Genomic DNA, 17,173 nt, shown 5'->3' on the forward strand with positions numbered 1-17,173 from the left:
AGAAAATATTTTTGGTGGTAGGACCCACCACCACTTTATTTCGTTTATGTCTCACATTTCCTCTCTCTTTTCTATCTCCCCCCGCTGGTTTCTCTCTCTCACCCCATTTCCTTGCTTTTCTTTTTCATTTTCTATCAAGGTTACAAATTTTGATTTCTCCTTCAATACTTAGTATTTTTAAGTACTGTTTGTGGCAAATTGAAGCTCATGGCGAGAACTACAAGTTTATTGGAGCAATTCCTAATTTGGTGCACTCTTAATTTTTGGGATCTAGGGCACAAAATTGGGGGTTTTGCTTAGATTGAGGTAGGGGTCTCTAATCTATATATTCTTGGGCTTTTGTGAGTTAATTTCAAAAAAAATTGTGTTTTAGCATATTTAAATTGTGAAATTTCATATAAATTTATTTACTTACTATGTGAAAAGGTGTGACTATATTTTATGTGATATATAATAATGAAAACATACTTAATTGATGAATTTACATGCCCATGGTATTAAATTGTTATGTTTATGTGATGATAAAATATAAATTATAAAAAATAATAAAAAAAATAATAATAATAAATAAATAAATTTCTTACGAAGCATGTTAATTGTTGATTAATTTAATCATTTTGTGCCTTTAGTGCTAGTTTGGTGATTAGAAAACACGAAATATAATTTTAGAAATTTTTATGTTGTAAACATGTATATTATTGAATAATAACTTAATGAGTATGAATTTCTCTATTTGTATAACATTGAGATATATGAGACATTCATCCATAGCATTGGGCATGAAAAGAGGAAAATTGTTTTGAAAGGAAAAAGGAATTTTGGGACAAAGTTTTGATTAAAGTGATTTTTATGAAAACCTGGTCGCTGCGGAGTCACCAAAGGGTCGTGGTGTTAGTATAACTTAGAGAGAATTAAGAAAACACCCTAACATGGTTAAGCTATCTGGGCTCCAAATAACGCCGCGGGGATATCAAGGGTCAGGGACAGTAGCCAATCATTTTTTCGTGTCGCTGCGGAGTCACTAATGGACGGATTATATTAACAGTTTGAAAAGTGATGGATCTGGATTTTGGAAATGGGGAGTGACATACATGGCGTTGCATTCATGGACAACATTGTTTGTTTTGACTTGAAAAGTAATGTTATATTCTTTCCCGGCTTAGCATGACCTCGCTCCCTATTGCCCTATTTATTGTTTGGATTTACAGGGTCATAAGAGGTGTGTCTTAGGCACCACCTACTGAGCTTTATGCTCACCCTATTATTTTAACATTTTTCAGGACATGGGAAAGAAGTGGCGGATGGCGTTCCACCACATGCCTAATTTGGATTAGAAGATCATTTTACTATTTTTGTATTCAAGTCTCACTATTTTTGTAAAACTTAGTATATTATATTCTGTACGGAAACTTATGGACTTTTGTTATTGTAATTATATTCATGGACTGTAAGTACATGTAATTGGAGTAAAATTTTAGTATGTGAGCATGAAACTATGTATAAAATAAGTACTCCTTTATTCTGCATGAATGGGTTGATGGTGATGGGCTATTTTGAGGAGATTGTTGATGTTGTTATTTTGGAAATGTTTTATATTATTTGCATTGTGTGCTGGGACAGGTTAGATAAATTTTGAAGGTTCAAGAGAGGCCATTGCATTTTTTATGCATTTAAACAGGTTGACGTAAGACCTTTTTTAGTAGATGTCATGCCAAATTTTTTTTTAATTGGTATCAATTTAAATGTCGTTACACTTCTTTTATTAGAGGCCTTAGACAATGGTCTTAATTGCCCTAAGGTTGAACCTTCCCAATACTTCAACCCCCATTTTGAGCTTTGACTCCTTCAACAAGGTGACCTTAAAATACAAATGAGCAATAACCAAGCTGATACAAACTTACCTCTTCAAAAGTGAGGTCTGGGTTCATGCCCAAGTGGGGCAAAGATTTGCGAGTTTGCTTCAAGGAAAAAAAAACAAAAATAAAAAATAAAAAACAATAGAAGAAGAAAAAGAGGAAGTGACCATAATATTTCATGACCAACACTGATATTACATTTTGTCCGCACACAATTATAAAACTTAGCTTTATATATATATATTTATATTTATAATTTTTTTTCCCCAGTAAATTAAAGTTGTACAGAAAGAGGAAACACGTATGGTAAACAAAAGGGCTTAAACCTCAAAGAGAACCTAATAACCCATAAACAAACCTTAGGCTAAACACATGAAATAGTTAAACACATCATACGGAACAAGCCCAATACAAAAAATTAAGATAACAAAGACTTTGAAGTCCAAAACACTCCCAACCCAAGCCCATGCTCCTTGATCCACCACAAGAATTTGAACGACAACGGAGGAAATATCGAAGAGGGTGGGAACTGGAAAATATCAACATAATTAGGGTACAACCATATTTTTGCAGAGTAAGAGCACTATCTAAGAAATTATTAGATTGTTTTGGATCATTTGACACTTATAGACTAATTCAATAGAAACTAATATTTAGATTTCTTTGTAATATATTATTAATACACTCTTGTGGGTCATTTCCTCAATTGCAAAGTCTAGATTAAACTAGTTTAGCAGGTGTCAAAGAAATAGAAAAAATGAGTCCGAAAGATAAAAAAAAAAAGGTGATTACAAACTGATTCCCATATTAGAATTATATTGCCAATGCCAACATACAAATATTATCTTAACAATATCTATCAATTAAACAGTAGGCATTTACTGTTTTCAAGTATCAACTCAAATAACCCATTGAAGATCACCATTTAAGCAGCTCAGAATGCCTATTGTACCCACTATCCTAGCAGCTTAAAAAAAATGGTATTTTTCATACTTCACAATAGGTCATATAGGGTGATAAAAATCAGATTTTGGGCATTTCACAAATAAGCTCAATAATTAATCACCATTCCATCCGGTGTTGATAAAAGACATTGTCAGTAAAAGGATTTGCCAAAATTGGCCATGCCTTGTCTGTCACAAGGCACTGTAGTGAATGTTAATGAGAATTTATTAGATAGTAGATCAATTTTATTTAAACTCTTCAATTGAAAAAACGACTTCACAAAGAAATCTCAACAATTGAAATAGTCTACTGCAAAAATATGACAGTTGTCAATAAATTGAGAGAGCTTATCATCCCCTATACGGAAAAGTGTGTGTTTTTTTATGAACATAATTGAAAATCTGAATCACAATTACTTTTTTTTATTTTTATTTTTATTTTTTACCTTCATGGCATAATTGAATGACACAATTTGCATAGGAAGTGCATCAAATTACTCTGTTAATCATTTTCTAGGGTTCCGGACACTGTTTTGGATCAAGCAGACGGGATAAAAACGTAGACGAACTCATCAACTCTAATTGGCCTTAAAAAGCACCTCTTCTAGAGCAGTATCACAAATATCAATCTGATGTTAACTGAATTCATAACTTCACCAATATATACATAATAGTTTGGGAAACGAATTTGAAGTGGAAGTTGGATCAATAGTTGTTGGATTTGCATAGAATTGAGGTATATAGTAACTTTAAAACATGATGATGGATCCTGCAATCTTAATTAGCAAGTATTTTTGGAATCAATTCACTGGAATACAAAAAATGTAAAGTTTTATAACAACTAGGGTTTGCATATTACAAGGAAAGGTCAGGCTTACATTGCAGCACAAAGAAGGGCATGGTGAGGCTTCTAAAGTTCAATAAAGAGGAAAATAAAAAGTTTCATCAAAACATTTTTTCCCCCTATTGGTGCTGTGGATACCTTCTTCTTCATCATCATCTTCATCTTCCAGTGATTCTTCCGAGCTCGTCAGATGCCCACCCGGGAATGGCTGAAGAAATGGCACAAAACAGAAACAGGACAGCGCTTACCATTGAAAGCATGGAGAAATAGAGGAAGAACCTTGCAATCTTTGGCCTTTTATGGAGGAAAACCGCGCTAAAGGAAGCGGTAAAAGCGAAGATAATAGATATGACGAAGCCCCGGAAGATAGATGGGAGGCCTTTGAAGATGATGGTTGGAACACGAGTTTGATCTATGTACTGGTAGGGAAGTAAGAGCAGCGAAGAAGCTATGGCAGAGCTGGTGATCAATATAGATCTTGAAAGGGTGGTTTCACTACTCTCTGATGGAGATGAAAATGAAGACGACTCATGGATGTGAGGATTGGAATGAGGAACAAAAACAATCACTCTTGGCAAGCTCGGCTTTTTTGCCATTGATGGATCTTGTTTGGGACAAGAAAGTGTAATCACCTTGGTGATGGTGGAGATTGAAGAAGACTCCCAAAGTTTCTTTTTTAAAAAATATAAAAACTCAATTCTTCACCAACAACTGGGTGACTTTGGAGGCAGCCGGCCGAGATTAAAGAAATGAAAACGCGTAGTTAGATTAAAATATTGTTATTATGTGGAAGGATGAGGTGAGTGCCGAGAGCCGACTCTTTGGGCATTTTTCTATTGTTTAATCTCGGCCAAATTTATTTTTTAAAAAATATAAAAACTCAATTATTCACCAACAGCTCCGTCGTGACTTTCGAGGCAGTCGGCAGAGATTAAAGAAATGAAAACGCGTATTTAGATTAAAATATTATTATTATGTGGAAGGATGAGGTGAGTGCCAAGAATCGACTCTTTAGACATTTTTCTATTGTTTAATCTTGGCCAAATTTCTTTTTTAACAAAATATAAAAACTCAATTATTCACCAACAACTCCGTGACTTTGGAGGCAGTCGGCAGAGATTAAAGAAATGAAAACGCGTATTTAGATTAAAATATTGTTATTACGTGTAAGGATGAGGTGAGTTATGCCCAGAGCGGAGTACTCTTTCGGCGTTTCTATTGTTTAATCTACTCCATGAGACCCTAGTGTGTTTCAGATCAACAAAATTGAAAATCCATTCACAGTTGGGTTTTGACCTGCACATAAACACTTTTGGTATCGGCGATGGAGACGACGCCAATCAGCACACATCCTGAGGAGTCCTTTGTAAGTTTTCTCTCTCTCATCCTTATTTCTCTCTTCTCAAATTATCTCTCTCGTCCTCGTGTCTTTCACTCTTTCTCAGATATGAAGGTTTTGTTTGTTACATTATCTCTCATATTATATCTCAAGATCTCTTTCTTTTCTGCTACTTTATTGTTTGTTTGCGCAGATCAATTGATTGGTCTAGAGAAGAAGTGTGTGCTAATGGGTTTGGATATATATTTTTTTTATTTTTTACTTTTACAAAATTTTGGAGAGACTAATATTTCCACTATTTTATAATGGAAATATACCAAAAAAGAATGAGTAAATAAGATGCCAATATTGTAATTTTTTACAATATATTTCTTGTCTTTTTCTTCATTATTTTCATCTAAGTGTATTAATTGTAAAAATGTTATTAACTATTTTTTGTCTGCAAATGTTTGCACATACAGTTATTTTTCACTGATTTTGATTCATTTTTGATAATTTTTCTTTTTTAGTGTGATGATGAATGTATTCTAGCCGAAATCAGACAGTAGCTTTTAAACTCCGATGAACAAGTTGAAGTAACAATAAGGTGCTTAATGGAGATTACATACGAATCACTTTAATAGTTCGGTTTAATTGAGTTATGATGTGGATTTGGCTTTCAACATTTTCTAAAAGTGTAAACTTTTAAACATTAATTTAAAGCATAGACTTGGAATTTGTAAAATCCATGTTGGGATGTAAAATTTTCATCATTGGGTTTTTCAGATTTATTATGTTACTTTTATCCTAAGGCTTGGAAGAGAAAAGATTGATAAAGAAATTCAAATTTGTTTTTTAAATAGGCATATTAAAAACTAAAAAGAAAAAAAAAAAAAAAAAAAAAAAAAAAAGAGACCACTGTGGAATAGGATAATGAATTGATAGAGTTACCACTTATTGTCAATTTTGTCATTTAAAATTTAATTTAGAAGGTTTAATAAATATGTAATTATTTTTGATCAAATTACCTTCATACGGTTCCTTATTAGTAATTAATTTTTAAATTTGATGATTATCATCTTTTTTGAACTTTGTGGTCACTTTAGAACAATATTTTTTATTTTTTTAAATTTAAACACCAAACTCTAATTTTTTTCTTAAAAAAAAAAAATCACAAAACACAAAAAATGAAAAGAAAATGACAAATTAGGTTGCGTTTAGTAACGAGAAACGTTTCTTGTTTTCTGTTGTCAACCTCTAAAATGGCAAAACGAAAACAAAAATCATGTTCAATAAAATGTTTTTGTTTTTCTATAACAGAAACGTTTTTAATTTTTGTGAAAAAAAAGAGAAAACATCAAAATGATGTTTCTTATGTTTTTAACACTGTAGCAAAGAAATGTTTTCACTAATGTTAGTGCACAGACACTATTCATTTCAAATAAATTCATATTATTTGTATTATATACTAAGTTGCATATTAAATGTTAATAAAAATATATATTTTTAATATAGAATAAATTAAATATTGTATATTATTTTTTATTTGATAAAAATATATTTTAATATATAATATATTAAATAATAATGTAAATGATTTTTTGTGACAAAATAATTTTTTATATAGAATATAATGTTATTAAATTATTAAGTAGTAGATATTTTATATTATTATGCATCATATCTATATTATATTATATGTAAATATTAAATTATAATTAATTTACAATATTATAAAATAAATTATATTTTATTACATATAAGATATATTATTTAATATTTTTTATTCATAATAAATTATCACATACTAAATATATTATATATCACACAATAAATGTATACATCTTGCATATACATGTATTTATATACATAATTGGTCGCAATGTTTTTATCTTGATATATTTAATTTTGTACTTATGATGTATTGGGTATTTTTAAGATTTATAATTTTAAATTAGATTTTCTAGATTTATGGCTTTTTGATATTAATGGAAGCAAGTGTCGTGCCTGAGTGGTTAGATTGCTACCTGTGCTCGAGAGTTCGTATTCAAGTTTTCTACCCTCCCCTCTAATCACTAATTCCTAAAATTCTTGCCATGAAAAAAATAAAATAGAAGTGAAAAAAATAAAAAAAAATTTAAAGAATATTATGTAAATTTTGTAACAAATATGTTGTATTACTAAACACAATTATTGTTTTATGTTTTTAAATTTTTGGCAACAACATGTGTTAATAAATATCATTTTGTTTTCTATTTTCACTTAAAAAATAAAATTATGTTTTTGTTTTCTTAACACTGTAAAAATAAAAAACGAAAACGTTACTAAACATACCCTTAATTAATCAATTTTTAATAGCTTTTGCAGAAAAAGAAATCAAATTGTAAGTTAAAAAAATATACATATATATATATATATATCTGGAGTATATATTTTTTGCATCCGAACTCATTGCTTTCCACGAAATTGTAGTATCAAAATGTTGACGGTGTTTTCATCCAAGCTCTTGTTGATTTTGCACAACTCTTCTTGTAGATTGCAGAGTCAATGGGTTGCGAAAGTCTGGAAGGGGCGCTTCGAAGAGGACAACGGAAGTCGGAAAGGAAATATTCGTGGATACCTGATAATTACCAATCACCGGAACAGGTAAAAACATATGCAGTTGCATTATCAATTACCCTCTTTAAAAGACTTCTGCTTTTGACGCATGTCCATAGCTCATGGATGCTTGGTGTGTGACACAAATATCTCAAAAAATTTACTTCATTTTTGTGATTAGTATTAGAGACCTGACTGTATGTCTTCTCATCAGGTCACTGCTGCTCTTGCCGAAGCTGGCCTAGAATCTACTAATCTCATTGTTGGCATTGATTTCACAAAGAGCAATGAGTGGACAGGTTCAGCTTTATCCAGATGCTTACAACTTCTATAATGACAAGTGATGCAGCACACTATATGCTAACCTTTTTCATGAAAATCAGGTGCAAGGTCATTCAACAGACGGAGTTTACATGACATTGGAAATGGTCTAAATTCCCACGAACAAGCAATATCCATCATTGGAAAAACCTTATCTCCGTTTCATGAGGATAACTTAATTCCTTGTTTTAAGTCAGAAATAATTCGCAAGCTACTGAACAGCACCATTCGAGGAAGCAGACATTGTTTGAAAGCATCAAATAAAAAGTTTGGTAATTCTTCTTCCAACAACTCCTCTGCTCCATACCAGGAATCGAACAGTGGGTCAGAAATAATTCTCAAGCTGGGGCAACTGCTGCATAATGAAGTAGAGATGTCAGCTCAAAGAATGGACGAACGGGAAGACATGGAGATGCTTGCGAATCCACGGGAAATCACTGGTCAAACTGGCTGGTTTTCCGGGGCTAAATCGATAGCTAAGTGGCCTTCTGACCTGTGTAACCGGGTGCGTTCTTATTTTGCACCGAGATCACATCAAGATAATGCAACAGAGATGTCAACTACTACTACTACTTCAATCAGCAATGGATCATCTCAAGATCCAGAGCAAGGGAATGTCACGGAGATGCCTCAGAATCTGCAGTCGAATCATTCTCCGAAGCATTTCGGGATGTTTATCTTTTTCTTTGTTGTTAATCTTGTTCTTGCTCATGTGAGGGACACTTACAATGACTCGTCGTCTTCCTCGGCGGCTAAAGCTAATTGGAATTCCTACTATTTTGGAGGTACAATTACAGTTAGCTTCATTAGCACTCTGTGTGCCAATATACTTGCCAAGTATGAAAAGCCTGCTCGTATCCTGGAGAAAATTGGTATCATGTTTGGGGCAAGTGGGTTTATTATGGCAATGGTGGAGTTGCTCCTTCCGAACATGGTGTGGATTGCTTGGATTGCTACTCCTATCGTCTGGATTGCAGTCATTTTGGGCTAAACACTGAAAATAGCTGCTGTTTTCAGTGTTTAATTGAGTTATGATGTATCACACAATATATTATATATCACACAATAAATGTATACATCTTGCATATACATGTATTTATATATATAATTGGTCGCAATGTTTTTATCTTGATATATTTAATTTTGTACTTATGATGTATTGGGTATTTTTAAGATTTATAATTTTAAATTAGATTTTCTAGATTTATGGTTTTTTGATATTAATGGAAGCAAGTGTCGTGCCTGAGTAGTTGGATTGCTACCTGTGTTCGAGAGTTCGTATTCAAGTTTTCTACCCTCCCCTCTAATCACTAATTCCTAAAATTCTTGCCATGAAAAAAATAAAATAGAAGTGAAAAAAATAAAAAAAAATTTAAAGAATATTATGTAAATTTTGTAACAAATATGTTGTATTACTAAACACAATTATTGTTTTATGTTTTTAAATTTGTGGCAACAACATGTGTTAATAAACATCATTTTGTTTTCTATTTTCACTTAAAAAATAAAATTATGTTTTTGTTTTCTTAACACTGTAAAAATAGAAAACGAAAACGTTACTAAACATACCCTTAATTAATCAATTTTTAATAGCTTTTGCAGAAAAAGAAATCAAATTGTAAGTTAAAAAAATATACATATATATATATATATATCTGGAGTATATATTTTTTGCATCCGAACTCATTGCTTTCCACGAAATTGTAGTATCAAAATGTTGACGGTGTTTTCATCCAAGCTCTTGTTGATTTTGCACAACTCTTCTTGTAGATTGCAGAGTCAATGGGTTGCGAAAGTCTGGAAGGGGCGCTTCGAAGAGGACAACGGAAGTCGGAAAGGAAATATTCGTGGATACCTGATAATTACCAATCACTGGAACAGGTAAAAACATATGCAGTTGCATTATCAATTACCCTCTTTAAAAGACTTCTGCTTTTGACGCATGTCCATAGCTCATGGATGCTTGGTGTGTGACACAAATATCTCAAAAAATTTACTTCATTTTTGTGATTAGTATTAGAGACCTGACTGTATGTCTTCTCATCAGGTCACTGCTGCTCTTGCCGAAGCTGGCCTAGAATCTACTAATCTCATTGTTGGCATTGATTTCACAAAGAGCAATGAGTGGACAGGTTCAGCTTTATCCAGATGCTTACAACTTCTATAATGACAAGTGATGCAGCACACTATATGCTAACCTTTTTCATGAAAATCAGGTGCAAGGTCATTCAACAGACGGAGTTTACATGACATTGGAAATGGTCTAAATTCCTACGAACAAGCAATATCCATCATTGGAAAAACCTTATCTCCGTTTCATGAGGATAACTTAATTCCTTGTTTTGGATTTGGAGATGGTAATTTTAATCAAAATGGGCCTTGCTATATATATATATATATATATATATATATATATATATATATATATATATTATTTGATTAATAGGGGTCTTGACATGGTTCTTTATCTATACCGTTATTTTGATGGTATTCCTATTATATTGTTTTCAGCCGAAAGTCATGATCAAGAAGTCTTCAGTTTCCACCCAGAGAGAAGATTTTGTAATGGATTTGAGGAAGTATTAGAACGAAACAGAGAAATTGTTCCCCACCTTCGACTTGCAGGTGCCCTTTCTATGCAGTCCAAGCCAAAGGCATCCTCAAAAGCCACGGAAAATCTCAACAGCACCATTCGAGGAATCAGACATTGTTTGAAAGCATCAAATAAAAAGTTTGGTAATTCTTCTTCCAACAACTCCTCTGCTCCATACCAGGAATCGAACAGTGGGTCAGAAATAATTCTCAAGCTGGGGCAACTGCTGCATAATGAAGTAGAGATGTCAGCTCAAAGAATGGACGAACGGGAAGACATGGAGATGCTTGCGAATCCACGGGAAATCACTGGTCAAACTGGCTGGTTTTCCGGGGCTAAATCGATAGCTAAGTGGCCTTCTGACCTGTGTAACCGGGTGCGTTCTTATTTTGCACCGAGATCACATCAAGATAATGCAACAGAGATGTCAACTACTACTACTACTTCAATCAGCAATGGATCATCTCAAGATCCAGAGCAAGGGAATGTCACGGAGATGCCTCAGAATCTGCAGTCGAATCATTCTCCGAAGCATTTCGGGATGTTTATCTTTTTCTTTGTTGTTAATCTTGTTCTTGCTCATGTGAGGGACACTTACAATGACTCGTCGTCTTCCTCGGCGGCTAAAGCTAATTGGAATTCCTACTATTTTGGAGGTACAATTACAGTTAGCTTCATTAGCACTCTGTGTGCCAATATACTTGCCAAGTATGAAAAGCCTGCTCGTATCCTGGAGAAAATTGGTATCATGTTTGGGGCAAGTGGGTTTATTATGGCAATGGTGGAGTTGCTCCTTCCGAACATGGTGTGGATTGCTTGGATTGCTACTCCTATCGTCTGGATTGCAGTCATTTTGGGCTAAACACTGAAAATAGCTGCTGTATCTAATGTACTATAAACAGTTTCCTTGTTTTTGGATGCATTTAGCTTGAGAAAATTCATGTAAAGCAGGGACGATCGGGGCACCCTTGGCTTGGGTTGAGGGGTGGCCCGCCCCTAAGCTGGCTCCTTTACTGCATTTTCAATTGATTAAAGCTACTTGAGTTTTTCTTTAAACTTGCTTTTTGACATAGTCAATGTTTAAGTGACCTCACCTTTAAAAAGAAAAAAAAAAAATTCAGACTCAAAATATCATCAATAAAATTATATGAAACGGTCAAAATAATAATTTAATTTCGTTAAATCAAATTATAAGAGAAATAATATAGAAGTTTGACTCATTTGCGTGATATACAATAATTGAATTTTCATATGAAATTTTAAAATATAATCGCCATATAATTTTCTTTTCAAACGTTTAGAAGGGTAACTCAATATTTGTAATCATCATAAAAGGTCATGACACTTGATTTCTGACTTTTAAAAGATTTCGATTCTCAATATTTTCTCACCTAGTGAAACCCGTAGATGTAAGTTACAAGCCGAATTACATTGAATCTATGCATTTTGACTTTTCATTTTCTATCAATTTTTAATTGTTTTGTGGTAATGCCGGAGTACATAAACTAAAATTCTCACTTCAGAAGGCATCCAAGAATTCTGAAATTGCCCTCACACCTTGAGAGGCAAGGAATTGTGCAGGAAGAGTATAAGTCAAAGTAAATAAATCTTTATATATATATATATATATAGTGTGGTGCATAGTTTCATGCTTCCTGTCTTTTTTATATTATTATTATTGTATTTGTGGTTTGAGTCGTTTGACAGTGTGTATTGCAACAAATTGGAATACTAACTCAAGGAGGATTCTTAGGTGAGCCATAAAACCACATTAATGACAAATAAATGACCGTAGAGTAAAAGCTACATAAGGAGTTAATTTCATTCTACCAAACAAGTAACAAGTTTTTTATGCTTCAAAAAATTTTTGTGCAATTAACCCAATTATTTGAAAGGATTAATCGAGACCTTGCAAACATTGCATGTTTGGCTACTTCAGAATAATAAAAAAAACAAAGAAAAAAAAAAAACAAGTCAATTTTTAAAATTATTATTATTATTTTTTAGCACAAGTTTATTTTTTCGTTTGTTCTCAAGCGCCTCTTCCTCCAAGTCATGCCATTGCAATTAGTCCAGACGTTTCTTAAAAGTAAAAACCAAAACAAAAACTATCCTTTTGACATTAATTTTTTCTTTAATCTGGTTCTTCCCTCTCCACTTATCATTCTCAATCTTTTTCAATTTCTTATTACAGTATCATATTTTTAAAGTTAATTAAGACATTGATAAAATATTGAGAAGTCAAATTGATCAATACTAAACCGGTTGGTGTTGGTTTTGACATCTTTTTTAAAAATGTTTCGGTACTATTTAAATTACAGCAAACGTTACCAAATACACTTCCGTGTTTTATTTCGCTACACTTAACTTTCCAAAACAAAAAACACGAACCATTAGCGGTTGGCAAACAGGGCCTAAGATGAGTGTTGTTGCGGTTAATATATGAGTTCAATATGTTTACTCCTAGGTGATAAATACATATATTTCACTTTTTCCTTTTCCAAATTAATTCATCTCAGTATATTCTACAATTAACCCATTTCAATTTTTTTTTTTCCTTACAAAAGATAGCCATCAATTTTTATTTGAAAATTTTGAGCAATGTTTTCGACACCAAAAAAAAAAATACATAATGCAAGCTGTAAATAAGAAATGTGACAATGCACATACAAATGGTTAACAAACGGAAAGCTTATAAGAAGCAAACCCGTCCTTTCCCAATAATTCCCATCAACGCCTCTGAGCTCAGTCGATCAAATGAGGCACTACAACATGCATGTTATGAAAGGTACATACAATGGTATAGTTGTACGGTACCATGTTACCTATATTTTTTTTGAAATTCAACTTTATCTTTATCAATAGTTACGATGATTGAATCAAAACATTTTCCCGAAATGTACAAGATTGAACTATGAATTATCTAGGCCCAAACAGTACCCTCCACAAATACGCAAGTGCCAATCAACTTCAACTTACTCTTTATTTCTTCAATTTATTTTTTATTTTTATCTTTTTTTGTCTTTCATTGATGTTGAAAAATTAGGCTCTTCAACTTTGGGTGTGCTTTGATTACAAGTGTGTTTTGGCCTTTTGGGAGCATTAGTGTTTGCGATGTACAATCGTGAACCATGAACAATGATGCAAGAACACAAATAACAAAGTTCATTAATTTTGAGAAAAGACAATCTGGCTGTATATTTTATAAATTAATTCATTAGTAAAGACAATCTGGCTATATTTTATAAATTAAGTTATTAGTAATTATATATTATGAGTAATAATTATTAATGAAGACATTTAATTTGAAATGGAGAAAGTAAATCTTAGTATTACCGAATCAACTTTTTAAATTTAAAAAATTATTTTTTTTATAAATTCAAATCAAGACATTGATTTGATGGTCCAAACGTAGCAAGAGAGTACTAAAATCACTTAACAAAAAATATACACACACACCACCCTGTATATACTAAATCTTGATATTTAAAATCCTTCTTAACTTATCATTGAACAAATACACAAATCCTTTTAGGCATGAAACATGTTATTAGGCGCGGACAAGTTCAGGCCCAGTTGGAGCATCAAATTTTTTCTAAATTACATTATTACTTATAATTATAGTTAAAATTCTAAAAATGTCTTTACTCAATTTTTTAAAATGTCCCCCCTTCACATTTTTATCTCACTTATTTCTCCACTGAATTGTTTCAATTTATATTATTACATAAAATTTTTGTTAAAATTTAAAAAATGCCCCACTTCACATTTTTACCTCACTTATTTCTTCACTAGATTGTTTCAATTTATATTATCACATAAAATTTTAGTTAAAATTTCAAAAATGCCCCCACTCAAATTTTTAAATTGCCCCACTTCATAAAATTTTTTGAAAAATTGTGTACAATTTTTATTTTTTTTTATTTTTCGACGACGCTCCCTTCAAAAAAAATATCTGGATCAATCACTACATGTCATGACAAAGATAAACTATAAATATTGTAAATTAGTACCATACTGATAGAAAAACGTAAATCAGCACCATGAAACACACAAAAATTTACGTGATTTGTTATATGGTATATGCTTAGTATAAAGATGGAAGAAAAATTTTCACTTTGCAAAGAACAAAATGAAATTACAAAATTTTAACTCCATTAGCAATTTTACAAACAACCATCTCTACAAACATTTTGAGGTGAAAGGAGCAAGCCATTACATCAATTGAGACATCACCTAGAACCAAAGGATCCTTCTCATTATCATTTGCTTTTCTTGATGCTGTAAGATTATTTATTTAATTGTGACCTACATGATTTGGACATGTGACATATTATTTGGTGGTTAAATAAAATAGATATCATATTAATATTGTATTATTTGGTTAATTTATAAATTACCTTTTTGGTAATTACTTATTGGAGAAGTGTTTTCCTTTCTTGTTCCTTACTTTGATGGAAAGTGGAATTAGGTTACTAAAGAAAAACTGGTCCTCTCTCTGCCTTTATAAAAGTGCGTATACTTCATCAATTATGTACATTTAATAATACAACACATAAAAGTTTTATGTGTGCAAAAGACCAAGAGAGAGAGATCGGTTTCCACGTTTTGACTATTGCAGTTTAACACGTTGTTCGTTTCGCAAAAAGAATCTCGACGTTGGACTTGATCTCTACAATATTTGCAATCACAAATCGAGGTATTTATATATAACTATATTTATTTATGCATTATAGATATGTGAGAATAATGAAGTTCTAAAATTATAGGATTCATATTTATTTGTAATGAATGACTTAATACGAATTAATTATAGTTTACATGTGGTATAAGAGCTTATGGTTTAGGAACTCGTTATTTTCCACTAAAGTTTGCATAAATAATATATATATATATATATATATATATATTTAAATTTAAATTAAATAATTAAATTTGTTTTGGAATCATGGGTTCATAATGAATTAGTATGATGGATCAGTTAATCAAATTTTTTTGGTTTGCATTATCTATTTTTGAGCCTGTAAATTGATTTCTTATCCTTATTAAATTGTCTGATAGTAGAAGTATATGTATGAGTTTGTTTTTTATTCCGTGCATAACTAAAATAGCAATTGGAATTGAAATAGTTGGTTTTGTTTTTGGGTAAATCGATGTGATATATTTTAATGCTAACTACTGTTTTTGTACAAACTTATATATATACTTGTTATCATATATCATTAATTACATATATGATAAATTAATGGAGAATAATTTATTTTATTATAGAAAATTAAATTTTTGGAATAATGTGTGAGTTTAGAAATTTAATTTAATTTTGCTAGACATATAAATAAATTATTGTATTTGTACCCATACTTACATACATTGATTCTATTATGATCTTCAAGTCTGAAAATAAAAATAATATATTTTATTATGTATATAAAGTAAAAGGATATTTTTATTGAATTTTTGGACTATTAAATTTCTAGGATCGAACCTACCTAAATTTGGATCGATCAGTATGAGTATGTATGTATAATGTTGAATGGGTAAATTAATGATGAATTAGTAACTATCTAATTTAATATTCATATTATGTGAGGGTTAGTTGCTACCAAAGTGGCCTAATCATAATGATTGATAAATATTAATTTTAGTAGTAAACATAATTAATGATGAATTAGTTACTAACTAATTTAATATTCATATTATGTAAAGGTTGGTAGCTACCAAAATGGTCCAACCATAATGGTTGATGGATATTAATTTTGGTAGTAGACATAATTGTAATATTTCATAAATTACGATGCTTATGATTTATTGTAATATTCATAAATATTGGGTTTATTTGACCATAAGAAATAATTCTCTAAAGGGAATTGATTGTCAAGTGATTAAATAAAAATAAAGTGGTTGTATGTATTTTTTAATTAAATAGATATAGGATATTCAAATGTAACTTATTTGTTTAATTAAATAATGCATCACCAATGAAAGCATACATATAAATACATGTAAGTATCATTATTAGTATTTTATAATTGCCACTCAAAGGGGTTACTATAGTTATACAGTGTATTTATATTTTTAAGTTATATATACGTGTTGTTAACTCAAAACATTATTGTTGTGAGTATTTTATTTTATTATGTTTATTTTATTACATCTCTTAATACGCATACTACATCTGTTCTGCTTCTCAATAGGACTAACTTCTCATAATGGAATGAATAAGCTAAGTTCAAAATTTAGGTGTGCTAAATCAAAATTTAGAATTTTAAATTGAGAAACCTACTATTATTACTGATAAAAACAAGAAAGAAGAAAAGATTCTCCATAAACTTGGGAGAGTCGAACAGATTAAACATTATGGTTATGCGAATAATTGTTCCTCATAATAATAGTGCTAAGGAATATTTGATTATAAGAATGTTTTCGTATTATAGATAAATATCAAAAATGAAAATTATTAATTGATATAACTACTATGCATTTTTTGTAGGTACTCGTACAATGTATTTTTAGATGACTATTGTTGCTGCAAAATTGAGAACCTTATGGATGATTGTGAATGAGAATTTTCTTATTTAATTTATTCTCAATTTCTTATCTATTCAGTATAGGTCATTTCAAATTAACACTATTAAGACAAGTGGAAAGTGATTTGATTGACCATTATGTTAATTTAGGAGGAGACGAGACTTAAGTAGC

General features: G+C 31.1%; 1 long non-coding RNA gene across 1 annotated transcript; it reads left to right on the forward strand.

Annotated features, from left to right (window-relative positions):
• The first annotated feature begins 79 nt into the window (after window positions 1–79).
• On the forward strand, window positions 80–1,526 carry LOC132286635 (uncharacterized). The gene is made up of 2 exons (XR_009472828.1): window positions 80–306; window positions 1,281–1,526. It is a non-coding gene; the product is annotated as an uncharacterized LOC132286635 (long non-coding RNA).
• Window positions 1,527–17,173: the final 15,647 nt, after the last annotated feature.

The sequence above is a fragment of the Cornus florida genome, unplaced genomic scaffold (genome assembly GCF_030987335.1).
Source record: "Cornus florida cultivar Cherokee Brave unplaced genomic scaffold, ASM3098733v1 CherokeeBrave_3.0.0_Hap2_Chr02, whole genome shotgun sequence".
Classification (NCBI taxonomy): Eukaryota; Viridiplantae; Streptophyta; class Magnoliopsida; order Cornales; family Cornaceae; genus Cornus; species Cornus florida.